An 18,368-nucleotide genomic window follows, 5' to 3' on the forward strand; every position below is an offset into this window, starting at 1 on the left:
AGGCAAACTGTGTGTGCTGCATCACAGTTTGCCGACGTCGCCTAAGCCTCGAGTCTCCACACTTCGCTGTAGTATATTAAACTGTTGATGTTCAAATTGTGGCTGAGAAGGGGGAGCATCTTCATGTGCCTCAAGTATCCTATCCTCTTCGTCAGAAAAAGAGTGATCTTCTCGATACATGGCAGTAAATCGTCAAAAGTACAAACCCTTCTCCCAACAGGCGACACCATAAAATGTAGTGTTTCGCGATTTCACCCTGCATATAAAATAATGGAATAGTAATTAAAATAATCTGCAATAAGCACAACATTTTTTCTAAATTATAATGAACAATGTATACCAATAGTCCTCTTCTTGCATGTTTTGGGTCGACATAAACTTTTGTTTTACGCCTATACCACCTCATATATTAGAGTTCAGACTAAGGGTCCATGTTTGTGGCGGTGTTTGCTCTACTCTCCTTTCATAGCGACTATTCCATTCATTAAGCGCGGGTTGCATTAGTCGCAACCAATTTCTTCCTTCTTTTCCCTTTAATGTCAAGTCATGTATGTTGTTGGGTTGCATTACTGGGCCCGGAATAGGTTGTTGCATTCCAAATTGTCTCATGACTCTATCCGGCTGGTGCCATTCCACTTTTTGAAAACAAATAAGTGGTACATACATGTCCATAATATAGACCCAATAAAACAAACTTGGCTCAAATTCATTTCCACATGTCCAAATAAGGGACCCAGACAAACTGCATATAAAAGTTAAATTTAATAAATTAATTAACAATTACAACATCATTTAATAAACAAACGTCAAAATGTTACCTCGTCGCGTTTCATGTCATCTAATTTACGACGAAAATCAAGTAAATTGTCATTGCCTATGTGATGAATTCACCTCCCAACCATCTTCACAAAAAATTAAATAACAACATAAAATGTTACATAGAATAATGATTAACATCAACCAAGCATATTTATTAATAATCAATTCAAAATAGTAAAGGAAAGTATACCTGTAGCAAGTGGTGCATTTTGTTGTTGTGGAGGAATAAACGATGGGGCTAACGTTGGGCATCGTTCTCATGCCCATAATTGAATCAAGAGAGTGAAACCGCCTATTGATTTAACATTATAGTCTGTTGCAATGCACATCTCTCTATAAAGTTACCCAAAAGAGCAGCTCCCCATGTATAAGTGTTGCACTCTCTAAGGTCTCTAAAAATTGCAAATATCTCATTGCACCCTTTTGCTGCTTTTGTCAACAAACATCACCCCTCCTATGAATCTTAAGATCCAAGAACGAGCAAATCTTTCAAGCCCTTGTTGGTTGCTTGTAAAATCATGAATATTTGCAAATTGAGAAGCAGCCAACTCAATAAAAGTAAGTTCCCATCAACTGCATCATCGTCAGGCATGACACCCAATAATTCATGACACAACTCAAACTAGTCAATATTTGTATTACCAGTTAAAGGTCTTCCATCCACAGAAATACCAAGTAGCACAGAAACATCTTGAAGTGTAATAGTTGCCTCCCACACTTCAAATGAAATGTATGTGTTTCTGGCCTCCACCTTTCAATAAAAGCATTAACTAATGCTCCATTTACTTTCAACTACGCCAATTTCATTATCGAGTACAAACCCGAAACTTGTAATAGAGGAATAATTTCTTGGGCGGTGCTTCTCTATGATTATACAGTGGTGTAGCTCGTCGATTTTTAACGTCCTTTGATTAGCACCATTCCAAATATGTTGTGATATATGTTTTTTTGCATCCACATAAATCATCCTCTAATGGTCCAGATGCCACGTCATAATGATTAGATGATGACGAACTTGCCATATTAAAACTCCTGTATAAAAGAAAAAAAATTAATAATCACACATATCATAAATAATAATAATAAATTACAATATATTTAAATACATTTTAAATACATACGCAAACAATATTCTAAAAAATACATAATTTAAATTTTAGAAATGAACACATAATTTAAGTAAATGAATTATAATGACACAACACATAATATATAGCAGCAATTTCAGCAATTTTTTTTCTTAATTTTAACTTTTTATTTTAAAAGTTATTAATTATAATTTAGAGTTTATTTTAATTTTAAACTATTGATATATTGTATCAAACTCAATATGCCTTTCTTTTTAAATACGCTCAATAGCAATATTCTAGTAATATTTATTATTAATTTTAATTAAAATTATATTCTACAAACTAAAATTATAACCCAACAACAACAAAGTCTTACAATTGCAAATAACATCAATTATAACTAATATAATTAAATATTAACAAAAATAATAATATAATATTTAAATAACAATATTATTATCTATAATTATCTTCAACAATAATTAACATTTTATATTATTATAAAATCAAAAAACAAAGCACTAAAAATATATATCAATTTAAACTTCCTATTTATCATAAAAAAATATATAACAAAGCATTAAAAATATAACACACTATCAAACTAATAATAATTACTTCTACAAATAAATCCACTAAAAAATATAAACTGCCTATATGCAAAATATATATATATATATATATATATATATATATATATATATATATTTAAATATAACAATTTATATAGTATTTAAATAACAATATTATTATCTATAATTATCTTCAACAATAATTAACAATTTTATATTATTATAAATAAAAAACAAAGCACTAAAATATATATCAATTTAAACTGCCTATCTACCTAGAAAAAAATATATAACAAAGCACTAAAAATATAACACACTATCAAACTAATAATAATTACCTCTACAAATAAATCCACTAAAAAATATAAACTGCCTATCTGCAAAAAAAAATATACATATATATATATATATATATATATATATATATATATATATATATATATATAAATATAACAATTTATATACATTAAATAAAAAATAAAAAAATTAACCAAACAAGGGGAGAAGCTGGCTGCAAAAAAAAATTATATATATATAAAAGATTAAAATATAATCATTTATATAAATAAAATAAATTAAAAAAACAAAAAACAAAAAAAAGAAAAACCTGTTGCTGGGGAGGGGGGAATGGGAAGGGGACTACTGGGGGGGGGGGAACACGAAGGGGGAGTTTGGGGGAGGGGGGGACCCCATTTAAGGGCGCCTGGACGCGCCTGGGGCTAGGGCGCGAACCAAGGCGCCTCGGGAACGGCACGACGGGACGCGCCTGCGTGCAGGGCTCGACCAGTAGCGCCTGCATGCAGGGCGCGACCTTCGGCGCTTTGTTGCAGGGCGCTTCCAGCACCGCCTGCACCACCTGCAGCACCGCCTGCAGCAGCGGCCACGTGTCGCCTTCCTCCGGTAAGCGCCCCTCAGGTAAGCACTTTCCCTTCCAAAACAGCACCCCTTAGTAAATAAAAAGCAAAGAGACCCATTCTGGTAAATAATTACTAAAAGTAACCCAGAATGGTGATTTTGCCAATGATGACATATGTTATGAATGATCAAAGTTCTTAGACTTCGAGGGCTAGACCTCCCAAGCACAAATTAAAAGATAAGTATTGAGATTGAAATTCTTGTTGCCTTCTTTCATTAGATGGTATTTATAGTGGATTTACAATAACAGAATTTGTATTTAGTGTGGAGGTCCTAACAGAAAGGAATATTCTAGTAATGGCAGACAAGATCAAGGGCTATTCCCTTGATATCCAACTCAGCAATTTCCAACTCAGCAGGTGACAACAACAATCATCAACAAACACTAACGGCTAGTGAAATCCTTAAGGTAGGTTGGTGCTCTGCTCTTCCTCCTTGGTCTTGCTCCTATGTTGCTATCATTCCTCGCCACTTTTGAAAGCACCTTATCCTCAAGGTGATAATCAGCTTGCAGCTGGTCCCATTTCTCCCAAGTCATATCTTCCGGCGAGAGTCCTTGCCACTACACAAGTACCTCTTGTTCAAAATCTTTATTGCGGCGGGTATTTAATATGGCCAAAGGTTGGATCAGCAGGTGGTCATCCTTTGAAAGCACTAGTAAAGTGGTGGAGTGTGGGTTGGTATCGAACTCAGTGGAGTAATATGACTTTAAGAGGGAGCAATGGAAAACCGGATGTATTCGGGCTTCCTCTGGCAACTGCAATTTGTAAGTTGTGAATCCAATTCGTTCAACGACCCGGAAAGGCCCATAGAATCTTTTAGCAAGCTTGGAGTGACCACTGGGTTGACCCGAGACCGAAATTTGTCTGTGTGGGCGAAGTTTGACCAAAACCATATCACCAACTTGGTATTCAGCTTCACGGCGCTTTTTATCTGCTAAATACTCCATGCGATTTGAGCTTTTCCATTTTTCTTGATTTCTGTGAAAATAGCCTCGCGATCAGTGAGCATGACATTAACAACATCAATGTTAGAGTTCTCTGCCAAATATTGTGAAAAGTTGAAAGGCTTCTTCCCAAATGTGATTTCGTACGGGGAAAGACCTGAGCTTGAGTTCCAAGAGGTGTTGTAAGACCACTCCACCCAACCCAGTAGCTTGCCCCATGAGGAAGGCTTCTTATGAACGAATGCCCGAAGGTATTGTTCAATCACCCGATTTAGGACTTCCGTTTGACCGTTCGATTGAGGATGATAAGCATAGCTTAATTGTAACTTGGTACCACCACTCAGGCAAAAAAGTTCCTGCCAGAATTTGCTGAGAAACAGAGGATCGCAGTCTAAAACTAAGCTTCGTGGCATGCCATGGAGTTTTCCGACAAGGTCCATGAAGAGGATGGCCACCGTGTACGCCGTATGATGAGTAGGAAGCATGCCTAGGTGGATTCCTTTCAAAAAAATGGTCTACAATGACCAAGATGGTAGTATTGCCGCGGAATGCCGGCAGCTCGGTGATGAAATCCAGGGATAAGTCCTCCCATGGCCGACAAGGTACCGGTAGTGGGCACAACAGTCCTGCCGGTCTTCGGGTCTCATATTTTGTGTGTTGACAATCTATACAAGAAGCAACAAATGTTTCCACATCCTTGCGAATGCCCTACCAATAAAAATTCTTGGTCAGATGAGCCAATGTCTTCGCGACTCCCATATGGCCACCTGTGGGTGTACAATGGTATTCCTGTAACAAAGTGTGCAAGAATGGTAAGTTTGAAGGAAGCCATATACGACCTTTATGAAGAATGAAGTCCTTGGTAATTGAAAACTCAGGATTTTGGTCAGGGTGGTCCACAATGCTTTGTCGGAGCTGGATGTAGTCCGGAAATTGATCCAGTTGAGCCTTGAACTCCTGCAAAATGTTAAACATGGGACTGATAAAAGCAACAATATTCAGAGTTGGTTCTGACACTCTGATAAGCGTCAGAACACATTGGATTGCCAGAGTGATATTGAATGTTGTAGTCGTAAACCATAAGGCGCGCAAGGTACTTTTGTTACTCAGGTGTTTGAATCACCTGGGTAAGTAACTCTTTCAAACTGCAATGATCAGTGAGGATGTTGAAGCGCTGGCCAAGGAGGTACTGGCGCCATTTCTTGACGGCGGTCATAATTGCGAATAATTCACGAACGTATGTGGAAGCACCAAGTAGCTTTGGTGGAAAATTTTTGCTGAAGTAAGCAATTGGGTGGCCCTGTTGTGATAACACTCAACCCATGCCCCGTGCCGGACGCGTCCGTCTCCACCGTGAAAGGAAGGGTGAAGTCCGGCAACCGAAGAACAGGGGTTGAGGTTAGGATCTGTTTAAGAGTAGCAAAAGTTGCACGAGCATCTTGGGTCCACTAAAAAGGTTCCAATGTGAGAAGCTTGGTGAGAGGTGCAACAATTGTCGCGTAGCCATAGATGAATCTTCTGTAGAATCCTGCAGTCCCAAAAAGCTGCGGAGTGCACGCGCCGATCGAGGTTCGGCACTGTGAATAGCCTAAGCTTGGCTAGCACTGGCTCAACCCGCGAGAAGACACCACGTGCCTAGTACTGACTTGAGGTTGGGCAAATGTGCATTTTCTAACTTTCAAGATGAACTGCTCCTGTAACAACACCTGAAAAGCTTGCTCTAAATGAAAAACATGATCTTCGAGTGTAGCACTATAAATAAGGATATCATCAAAAAATACAATAATGAATTGATGAAGGAAGGGGCAAAAGATGGTGTTCATTGTGGCTTGAAAAGAGGAAGGGGTGTTGCAAAGCCCGAAAGGCATCACCGTAAATTCAAAGTGCCCATGGTGTGTGCGAAAATCTGTTTTGCTTATATCCTCTTTGGACATCAGGATTTGGTGGTATCCCTGTAATAAGTCCAACTTTGAAAACCTGGATGCACCCCCTAATTCGTCTAACAATTCATCAATTGTAGGTATTGGAAAATGATCTTGATCGTTAGAGCATTCAATGCTCTGTAATCAACGCAAAACCTCCAGGTACCATCATGCTTGCGTACTAACAACACAGGGGAAGAAAATGGGCTCGTGCTAGGCCTAATGATTTCTTTCTGCAACATTGAGCTAACTTGAGATTCAATTTCAGCTTTCTGATAGTGTGGATACCTATATGGGCAAACATTAACGGGTTCAGAGTTAGGAGCCAAGTGGATATGGTGGTCTGTGGGATGTGATGGCGGGAGGGCTTGTGGGGATTGGAATAAGGAGGCAAATTTGTTCAATAAAGAATGAATTTTCGGAGGGTAGGTGGATGGAGATGTGGTGGCAGATGGTGGTTCTAATGGTGTAACAGAAAGAAGAAAACAAGCACTGGCCCCGGCGGTTCGAACTAGGCATCGAACTTGATTGACAGAGAAGGGTTGGAGCGTAGAGGTGTCTTCACCTTTGAATCCGATGGTACGACCCTGGTGCATGAATTTCATTGATAGAGTGGTGTAATCTGTTAAGATGGGTCCTAATGATCATAGCCACTGCACCCCTAGCACTATGTTCGCACCACACAATGGTAATACATGAAGGTCAATGATGAATTCAACGCCCTGAATGACTATCAGAACTGCGGTGCAGATTTGGTTGCAATGGAGGTATTGTCCATTACCAACCATGACCTTGAGAGGGGTGGTGTCACAAGGAGAAAGGCCCAGTTCCGCAAGCATGGCATCTTGGATGAAGTTATGGGTACTACCCCCATCCACCAAGATCAATACCTGTTTGGAAGCCACGAAGCCTGAAAAACAAAATGTTTCTGGAGCTAACGGACTCGTGAGAGAGTGTAAATTAAGTTGGACTTCATTCGGGTCAGTTGGGTCAGGCGGGTCGGGTGATAGGCCCAAAGACACAGCATCTTCAGTGGACCGCTCCTCATCATCTACAATAAGGAGGTTTACCCTAGCCTGGCAACGATGGCCGCGATGATATCGTTCATTGCATTTGAAGCAAAGTCCTCGCTCCCTGCGGGATGCAAGCTCTTCTGGTGTCAGGCGTTTCAACGGTACCAACGAAAGTAGTTGCGCAGGAAGGCCTCTCGGTGAGGGAGGGAGCGAAATCTGGGTGTGCGTTTGTGGCACGGTCGAAGTGGAAAAAGAAGGCATGCGACTGCGTAAGGCGCGTCTTGTCTCTGCGAGCTTCTTCTCCTGTAAGCGCACAAGACCTGCCGCCTGGACCAGCTTCAACGGTTGCAACGCCTGGACCTCGCAGCGAATGTCGGGATTCAACCTCGAAATGAAGCAGCTAAGAAGGAAATGTGGAGGAAGGCCCACCCTGCGATTTGCAACATCCGCAAAATCTGAAAGAATAGCTTGAACTGTGGTTCACTGTGTCAATTTGAACAGGGTGCCGGTGGGATCCTCATATTGTGAGGACGCGAACCTCGTTTGTAGGGCATGGAGGCAACCTGCCCAGGAAGAGAGTTGGCCATTGTCGGCCATCCATTGGTACCAGACCAAGGCACAACCATCCATGTAGAAGGAGGCGATAGTGAGCCATTCATGGTCAGGGGTGTGATGATATTAAAAAAATTGTGTAATTTTGAATATCCATCCTAAGGGGTCCGAGCCATCAAATCTAGGGACATCAAGCTTTACACGGGGAGGTTGTGAAGAAGGCAAAGATGATGGAATATGGGGAGAAGAGGTGGGGGAAGAATCAAGGGATTTAGAGGTGGAAAGGGTAGTGATAAGGGTGTCCAATTTGGGGGTCATGTTCTGGAGACATTTGTTGAGGCTCATCTGGTGTGTTGTAAGCTTGGCTATGGCATCTTCCAATTTGTCCGAGGAAGATTTTGAATGATTGTCTGCCATGAGCACGAAGCGAGAGCACCAAAATGTTATGAATGATCAAAGTTTTGGACTTCGAGGGCCAGACCTCTCAAGCACAAATTAAAAGATAAGTATTGAGATTGAAATTCTTGCTGCCTTCTTTCATTAGATGGGTATTTATAATGGATTTACAATAACAGAATTTGTATTTTAGTGTGGACAGGTCCTAACAGAAAGGGAATATTCCTAGTAATGGCAAACAAGATCAAGGGCTATTCCCTTGATATCCAGTTCAACAATTTCCAACTCAGCAGGTGACAACAACAATCATCAACAGACACTAACGGCTAGTGAAATCCTTAAGGTAGGTTGGTGCTCTGCTCTTCCTCCTTGGTCTTGCTCCTGTGCTGCTATCAACATATATGTGGACAATTTGTATAACAATTTTAGAATAAAAAAAATACTGTATAACAATTTTAACATGTCTAGATGTATATCACAATTATTTTAAAAAAATCAAATAATTTCAAAACTAGTGAAAACCTATTAAACAGGTGGAAATCGGTTACAAAAATGGTGTGAGAAACTATATTTTTCAATTTTTTATTTGTTAAATTAAATCTGAAATATTTTTATTTTTATGAGAAGGAAAATTTGTACGAGTGTGCAAATAAATTCGCTTGATAATGACTATAAGAAAATAAGTCTAATTTTTTATCTAGCAATTCATTTATGCATATAAAAAGGCAAAAAAAAAATGTCAGGACAATAGCATTTGGAAGAGATATGTGTATTGTCAAATATCGTTAGAGACAAGTCCTTCAATAATGTATATATAGCTATTACTCATGAGATATAATAAAATTACGATTACAATGCTTTCATGTGTGTCTAAATTCAAGTTATAGGGCCGAAACGTGAGTGAGTTGGAAAGCATTTTACAGCATGGTTTGGAACAACCAAGAAGAGGTTGGTAAATGACAACTTATCAGGATGCATGCTTGATGCTTCAAAATAATTGCTAGAGGAAATTATAAATAATCTATTTGTGTTGTATTCTGAAAAAAATAAGAGACCGAACATATTCGTACACACAATCACTCTTCAAGCATGTGGTATCATTTCCCCTCCGTTTTTCACTTTCGGTGAAGATTACATAGTATTGCACTTTTCTGTTCTATCATTCACGGTGATGCTGAAGATTACCCTGCTGAGACCTCCTCTCTCTCATAAAAGCTTTAAGGAGATCAATGCCAAGACCAATGTTGAGCAAATTCATCCCAGCCATGCCCAACAGAGCCAGTGGTAGCTCCATACCCTTTTCAAATTTGTAAGTATCCTTGATGAGCTTGGCTGTGATGAGAATGTGAGGTACAGATCTTGCCACAAAGGTGACCCAATTCAAAAACCATTCTAACTTAACAAGAATGCTCTTTGCATCCCGAATACCGGCCATTCGTCTCACTTTTCTCAAATGAAGAAAGATGGAATGCAGTTGTACCATCACAGAAAAGTCTTCCTTAGTTTACACAATAACCCTTTAGCATTATGCAGTAGGGCTTAACAACAAACCCAAAAATTGGTCACAATAACCCCTGCTGCTTCTGAGAACTTTGAGAAAAGTGATGATGACAGTGTCGAATCAGACGATGATAGTGAAAACCACGGTGATGCAGACGATGATGGTATTGACGAGCCTGATGATGAAGAGGAAGAAGAAGCGGCAGGTGGCAAAGAGGAGGATGAAGAACACAACAGTCTACATGGCACTAAAATTACTAACAATGCACCTCACTAACGATGTTACTTCCAAATTTAACAGCAAGGACTATTTTGCAACACTTATGCAAAGATGGAAACTATTTTTTACATTTCAATAGGATAAGGACTAATTTGCAAAATGACTACAAAGACAGGAACCAAAATGCCTATTCACTCGTTCTTAAAGGTACAATTCTCATTGATAAGTGAGATGATTATTTATCTCTTAATCTCAATACATTTTATGGTAGATATATTTGTGTATAAAATATGTTTATCTCTTACATTAAATGAGATTTTAAAAGTGAGTGTATAAAATATGTTTATCTCTTGCATTAAATGAGATTTTAGAAGTGAGTTTAACAAAAACAATTTGTTTATCAATACATTAAGTTTTTAGGTGAAAAAATAAGTATAGTTTGAAGAAAAAAATGTCACATTATTAAATTAACAAATTAATAAATTAATATATTTGATCAACAAAATCAAAATCTTAACATAATTTATCTAATCACCAAAACACGACCCACGAATAAAAAAAGTCATCAAACAAAGTAATAGTAAACCCAAGATCTTTAGCATTTGTGAATTCCAAATAAGCCTACCAAGAATGTTTGCCCTGTAAATTCATTATGATATGGAAAGAATCCTCTAGCAACACAAAAACCTTAAACAACCAAACTAATTACATAAGTCAATCAAAAAAATTCATCCAGATAGGTATTATTATTTTCTTATGTTACATAGCAACAGTCTTGCATTTTCATTAAAAATAACTTTTTGAACTTCTATTCTTCAACATGTTTTAAAAGAAACTAACAAAGTTTTGTGCATAGAAATTCATTGATCAAATAGTCCTTGCTACCAAGATAGTGATTGTGTCAAGGAAGAAGTGTAAATATTTTCATGGTTTAAACCATTCATTTAGTTATATAGATATCCTTTTATTGTTGTAAAGTTCATCCAAAACAAACTATGCTGGCAGATAACGGATTAAAAAGTTACTTTTATGCATCTTTGTAGCCTTTTATTACCACGTTAAAAAATTCCACCGACAGATGACTCCAATTCATACATCATGCATCAAAACTTCTTCCCAAAGAAACATTCAATGACAAACAAAAATCCTTCTCCAAGATACAAATATCACCAACACCATCTCAAAGGAGAAAAATGACTGCGCCACCATCCAATTCTGCATTATCCACTATTGCATACAAACTTTCTTTGCACCAGAAACAAAAATAATATTGTATGCACTGCATAATCTTGTTTGATCTCCAAGACATGCTAATGGGCTCATCATCCAACAACCCACAGAATGTACAAATCCTTTAGACCTTGTCCTAAACCATTTCCAAGCAATAATTTTAGCTTCCTCAAAAATATCCTGAACTTGTAACACCTTATTTGTGAAGATCATTTTATTCCTCCATAGCCATATATAGCCACATAAGATCAAGACAAATTTAAAAGCAAACAAATCTCAAGTGTAGTGCGACTTCCACATGGAAACATTAGCGCACACTCAACAAATGCAACATCATTACTTCATTGAATTGCTCACTTTATGACTACGAACTTGTGTGGTCACTACTAGAAAAAAAGGCTTCTACGAAGGTCCTTTGAAGCCTTCCATGATGGTTGTCAACCGTCTTTGAAAGTGTTGACTTTCCATGATAGTCCCCTCATAACCGACTTTGAATAGCAGCAATTCTAAGACAGTTGTTATGTGAAAACTGTCTTAGATTGGTCACATTCAAAGACGGTTTTCAGTTAAACACCTTCTTCGAATGCGACCATTCTAAGACGGTTTTCACATAACGACCGTTGTAGAATGATCTCATTCACATAACGACAGTCGTTACTTTTGGGGTTTAGTTAAGTCCAATTCATTTATAATAAAATCATCTAACAAATGGAAGCATCATTTTTTAGCAGCACACGATAATTAGTTATCTCTCTAATTTAGTAAAGTGTCTTGTGTAACATCCCATTTTTTTCATAAATAAATTTAAATTTTTTTTAGTAAAAATAATAAAAATAAATAAATAGAGTAAATAATAGGTCGTAAATGCCCCTAGCTATAAATAGCAACATGCTAGGTTTTTCAGACTGACTCCTCAGCCTCCTCTGCCTCTCATTTTCGTTTTTCCCCTTCTCCTCTCAAAACCCTTTCTTTTTCTTGCAGCTCACTAAACCTGTCTCAGAAAAACAACGATCTCAGACTTATTTACCGTTGGATCGTCGTGAAATTTAAACACCAGGTTCACAACCCAATTCTGAGCATTCTCACCGTTGGGGAATTTCAAAATCATATCTAAACTTATAGGAAAACCCTTTGCATTGTAGCCTTTTAATTTCCCGCAGAAACCCAAAACTGTCTCGGTAAAACTATGATCCCGATTTCGTTAACTGTTGGATTTTCATGAAATTTGGATATGTTGTTCGAAATTCAATTGTGCACACTTTCACCGTTGGGATTTGTAAGATAATATTCGTGGAGGGAGAAAAAGGAATCGCATGAAGATAGTACAAGTGGAGGTTTCAATCTCTTCTTCGTCTCTCTGACGTTTGGGAATTCTATCGAAGCAGTCGGAGGAATAACTGAAGGAATCTCAGGGAACCGCTAGAGATGCTGGTATTGCTGGCTGAAGACACGTGAGTCCGCTCAGAGGTAATGGATGAGTTATTCACAATTGGGGATTAGTGAGAACATGTGTAGGGATCCTTAGAGATATCAATTGGAATGAGTTTTGGGGTGTTTTTGCAATTTTCATTTTATCCTTATAATTATTACAGTGAATTATATATGTTTGACAGACCAATTATTGTGAAATTGATATGCTATCGTGTTGAGCGTGAACCCTATAAATCAAACATTTTTCTAATTAATATGAATTGATGAAATAAAGTAAGGAAAAATTTAGAGAGAGATATTGATTTTGTATTTTCTCTTTTTCTTGCTTTTTTTTAGGTTTTTATATATAATTTAAAAAATTAATATCATAATTGAAATTGACCAAAGTGTTCGTTTAGAATTTGTGCATTGAAAGCTTACTTTGATATTTGTGATTCAATATGATGTATGCTAGCTTATATATATAGAGGTAGTTATTTATATTAATAATTTATGTGAATAATATTGTAGAGTGTTATAGTATGATTTAAAAATTATTAAGTGTTGGAGTTTGAGAATATTATGGTTAAATTTGATGAACATGTGTGTGTTGTACCTTATGAATATCATTAGGAATGTTATGAGATGTTAAAGTGTGGACATGATATTTGATTGTGAATAAGTGGATGTGTTTAACACTTGATGTTACATTAATTATATTGTGAGCTATGAATTATACAATAACCCGACCAATGTTTATGCGCAATGTTAAAGAGAAAGTGTAGGTTCCTAGTTAGGAACCAATGTTAAATTTTAGCGTAATTGTGTTAAACATGTTTGAAACATGAGTGTGAGGTCGTGGTATTGTATAATTTATGAGCAGTGTTTATAAATGAAATATGTGATGAATTATGGAATAATATGTTGCCTTGAAATTATAATATTGGTATTGAGATTGAGTAAAAGTGTAAAGTAGAACATGTGTTGAATTGTGAGATACGTGAAAACATGTGATGGTGGATTGTGACATTATGAGATGTGAAATTGTGAATGAGTTTTGGTTGTAAATAAGTGTGTGATTAACTCTTGATGTGATATTATTTGTGTTGTAAGCTGTGAATTGTACAATAACCCGACCAAGGTTATCTTGAGAAAAGTGTAAATGCACAGTGTTAAAGAGAAAGTGTAGGTTTCCTATTTAGGAACCAATGTTAAAGAGAAAATGTAGGTTTCCTATTTAGGAACCAGTGTTAAATTGTAGCGTAATATGTTGTACGTGTTTAACGCACGAGTGTGAGGTCATGGGTATTGTATAATTCACGAGCAGTGTCTATGTGCTAAAATGATTTTAGGGGTTGGACCTGAATCAGGAGGGAGAGGCCCTGACGAACTCTTCGGAGTGTAGGCCTTGGGGGTCACCGGGTTTGAGTGCTTCTTTAAGCCTATGCTGATCCCATATGGTTGGAGCATTCTCGCAAAACATCATGACCCTGACTGGTCTCCCTATGATCTTACTTAGTGAGAGTGACCTGACAAACCCATTGTGTGGTGTGTCTTGTTATGTACTCCTGAGCGCCCAGGGTGGTTTTTCACTGACATGGTACCACATAGCATATAGGCTTGAGTCTTAGCATAACTGTCTCATGCGCTTGCTAATTGTTTATTATGAAATTGATGTGTTATTATGTCTTGATCAGAGCGTGTGATTCTTGTATAATGTGATTGATGATTGAAAAGTGAACTTTGAATGACAAAGTGGTGGAATTACGTGAATTATGTGTAACTAAGTTTTATTTGGTTTATATGATATGTATATCTAGTTGTCTTGTTTCTCTATTAGTTAGGAATGTGATAACTCACTCCCCGTGTGTTGTTTGTGTTTCGATCTTGTGATGATCTTGAACTTTGTGTTCAGAGGAGCAGATGACTAGGTGAATTGCTTTAAGGAACCATGTGCTGAAGGACGTCGGGACACAACGCTCTGATAGGATGTGGCATTGGGGTATAGGGTTTTATAGACGGCCATGTTTGAGCCGAAGTGGATTTATTATTTATTTAGAAAAATTTTATGATGATGTTAGAAAGGTGAATGTGAGCCTGCTATCCTCTTGAAAGGCTTGTATTTAAATATGTTTTAAAAACTTGAATTAAGTTTAATTTTTTTTAATTATTTCTTTTATTATTAGTACATATATGTGTGGGGTAGAGGGTGTCACATCTTGTCAAGAACTAACTCTCCCAAAAGTTGAAGTTGTTAGGTGGGTTTCACCATCGCATAAGAGTCATTTCCTTTAGGCTTGAAGCATGGATGTCAGTCTAGTGCTAAAGTTCAACTTTATTTAGGAGAATGAGGTGACAATAACCAAACTACAAAACACCACTTGATTATATAGGTTGTGATACCATGTGAGAGAAGTTCAAGATTTTAAGGGGACTTAGCGGTGGAATAGTACCAAGATGAGGTCATATAATATGGAAACACTCTAATACCATGACAAGCACCAATTTTCCCAAAAACTAGCTGAATTGTGGAGGCTTGTAAATGACTTTACATCCCTAACATTTCCTCACTTCACTTCCACTTTGATCAATTCCATGAAACACGAAATTTTAAATTAAGTGTTTGAAAGAAACTCTAGAAATAAATAGGTTCTACTTTGCCAATTATCATTCCTCTATTCATAATTTTCCCAACTTGACTCCTGTGCTAATGATCAATTCCATGTTAAAAAGCATTTCAATTGACATTTAACAATAGGAAAGAAAAGCCAAAAAATGAACAGGACATAAAAAGCTTAACTTAAGAAGTACATGCAAGAAAATCCAACTGAATCAAGTATAGAGGCACAAATATACTTTCAAGTTTCAACCATCACCAAACCTAAAAACCATTAAATAAATGGATCAAATATATACTAAAATATCATTTGGGAAATGGATCAACAATCAAACATATACTAAACATAATATCCTTTCAGAAAATAACATTCTTTGTATGATATTCTACATAATCAAACTATGCTACCAAATATGCATAAAATAGATACACAATTAGAAATGAAATCCAATTTTACAATACAAGAAGCATGCAAGAAAACAGTATGAAGGAGGGGGAGTGCAAGATACGGATTTTCCAAATTTGAAACATAACATATTATATGGATGGTTCAAAAATTAATTTGAATAGTAGCAATAAAATCAATGTAAACCTCTTGAGTAGATTGACAAGTTGGAGCAGGATGTAATGTAATATTGCCATTGTACTTAGTGTTAGCCCCACCAGAAGAAAAAGGTGAAAGGCGACCGTCACTATCACCACCTATGCGGTAAAACTGGGCATAATAACTAGTCAGATCCAATTGTTTATGAACCTATAGTAAGATAACAATCAAACTTTTAAGCAACAAAAAAAGCATAATGAATTAAACAATGAACTAACAATAAAAAATATAGGTAGCAGGCTCACAATAAAACTTGGAAGTTGGGAAGCATCATGTGTTTGATACTCAAACTGTGTTAGTTGAGTACCCAACATTGGGGGCACGAATCCAAAACTATAGTTTGGAGAAGTAAGTACCCATGAGTGTTGATGACCTCCAGATGGCAAAGCATTGTCTTGCTTGGACTCGTTATTCTCTTGAATAGCACTGGATGAGCCATCAACCTCACTTGATGACAAATTCTTAACTCCATTAGTGGGTGATTGTGGATGGTTAGGATAATCTCCAACCTCAGAAGTAACCGCAACATTTTGAGTGTTGGTTTAAAGAAAAATTGTCAAAAAACAAAATGGAAAAATATTGAAAATTAAGTTAAAATGTTTTCCTCAAATACTTGTTGCAGCAAAAAAAAAACTACAAAAAGGGTTAAAGTAATATCTAGGCTCTTATAAATAGCATTATAACACCAGAAGTGGATGGGAAAAATATATTTAGGCCGGTTAGTAGTAGGTACCTTGAATCCTACTCCTCCACAATTTCTTCAATAGTTTGAGATGTTTCAAAAACAAGTGTAGAACTCTTTTCGCTCACTGGGCAACTTACATAGCTTGTATTAACTCCCAAAGCAACTCCCAAACTTCCAATGCTAAACTTGTTCTATTCAGAATCAAGCATAATGATATGGTTTGGAAGTATAACATGTTGACACCGTGGAAGATGAAAATCCTCCAACTTCCTTTATAGTTTTGAAGTAGCTTCTCCAAAGTTAAGAGCACTAGATGCAGATTGTAACTACCCAGTTGGGTCAACTAAAACAAGAACCTCAGATGCAGTAGCTGGTCCAGAACCCTAATTAATCATATTTGTTGGATTTGGTTTCCACTCCTTATTAGAACCAGCTGTTGGAAACAGAAACTAATTATAAATGTAGTGCAAGTCAACCTAACAACATCTAATAAATAAGAAATCCCTACCAACTGGGATCAACTACATGGAGTACTTGGTACCAGTGGGAGACAAAGTCAATCATTAATCAATCATCATAAATGGCTACACTTGGGAAAAATTTATAAGTACATACACCATTACTAACATATCCATGCAAATATATACAAATATGCACCTACCAATCTTAAAATTAAAACCACACATTCAACAGTTAAAGACACTAGAATAGGGTTATTAACTGGGTAATGAATAATGACAGAATCTTTACAATCACATAACAACTTGCATAACAAGATACACAAAACAATATGCATCATAATACCTACAAGGCATGGGATGTTTTTCTACATAAATGTAGTCATGCTATGATAATATCATGATAAAATTTCTACAAGACTAAAACATGGATATACTTTATTCTTTCTGTCAAGGGAGTATAAGGTTTTCTGATTTTGCAGGGGATAATAGAGGATCCTAGGCAGTTAAACTCTACTGATACAACTAGCTTAAAAGTTTCTACTTTTAGAGATATTTTGTAAAAGAAATATTGTCTGATAATTCAAACTTCAACCCCAAAACATCCATGGAAACATCACAAACTGGAATTAAAAGATCTTCAAAATAGCTAATCAAGTAATAACAACTGGAATCACAACAAAAGTCAACAACAGACACCACACACATAATTTGCTTCATGCTCAAATCTTCTTTCATTTGTTAATACAAATTACACAAGTGAATGAAGACTTAACATCAGCCTAACTCCCATTAAAAGCTTTCTTTAATCGCCCAAAGACAGTTGTGATGACGTTCACCCGATCATAAACTTCTTTTCCAGCAAATGGTTTTGGCACACTTTCATTTTCCTAACTCCCATTAAAAGCTTTCTTTAATCACCGATATGGGTGATATGGTTTGAGAAATCTTCGGTGCCTCGTATATATTATCTTCATATAGGACATGCGTGATGTCCTTTTACACTATATCCACTCAAATTTTCATATGCTGGAAAGTCATTAATGGTACAAAAAACCATAGCATGCAAGGTGAACGTCTGCTGCATATTCGCATCCCACACATCAACCCTGTCTTCCCACAATTTTCTCAAGTCTTCAATCAAGAGAGCAAGATAGACATTGATATCATTCTCTGGCTGCGTTGGACCAGCCATCATCATATAAAGCATAATGTACTTTCACTTGATGCGCAACCAATGAAAGAGGTTTTAAATCATTAGCAAAACAGACCATGAACTGTGGTTAGTGCTTAAGCTACCAAAAGGATTGATTCCATCCGAAGGAAGACCAAGCCTAAGGTTTCTTGGCTCACCACCAAAATCAGCATACAAATGATCGATTGTCTCCCATTACATAGAATCAGCTAGATGTCGGAGCATTCCATCAGTTTTTTTGTGA

Source organism: Glycine max, chromosome 18, assembly GCF_000004515.6.
Source record: "Glycine max cultivar Williams 82 chromosome 18, Glycine_max_v4.0, whole genome shotgun sequence".
Lineage (NCBI taxonomy): Eukaryota > Viridiplantae > Streptophyta > Magnoliopsida > Fabales > Fabaceae > Glycine > Glycine max.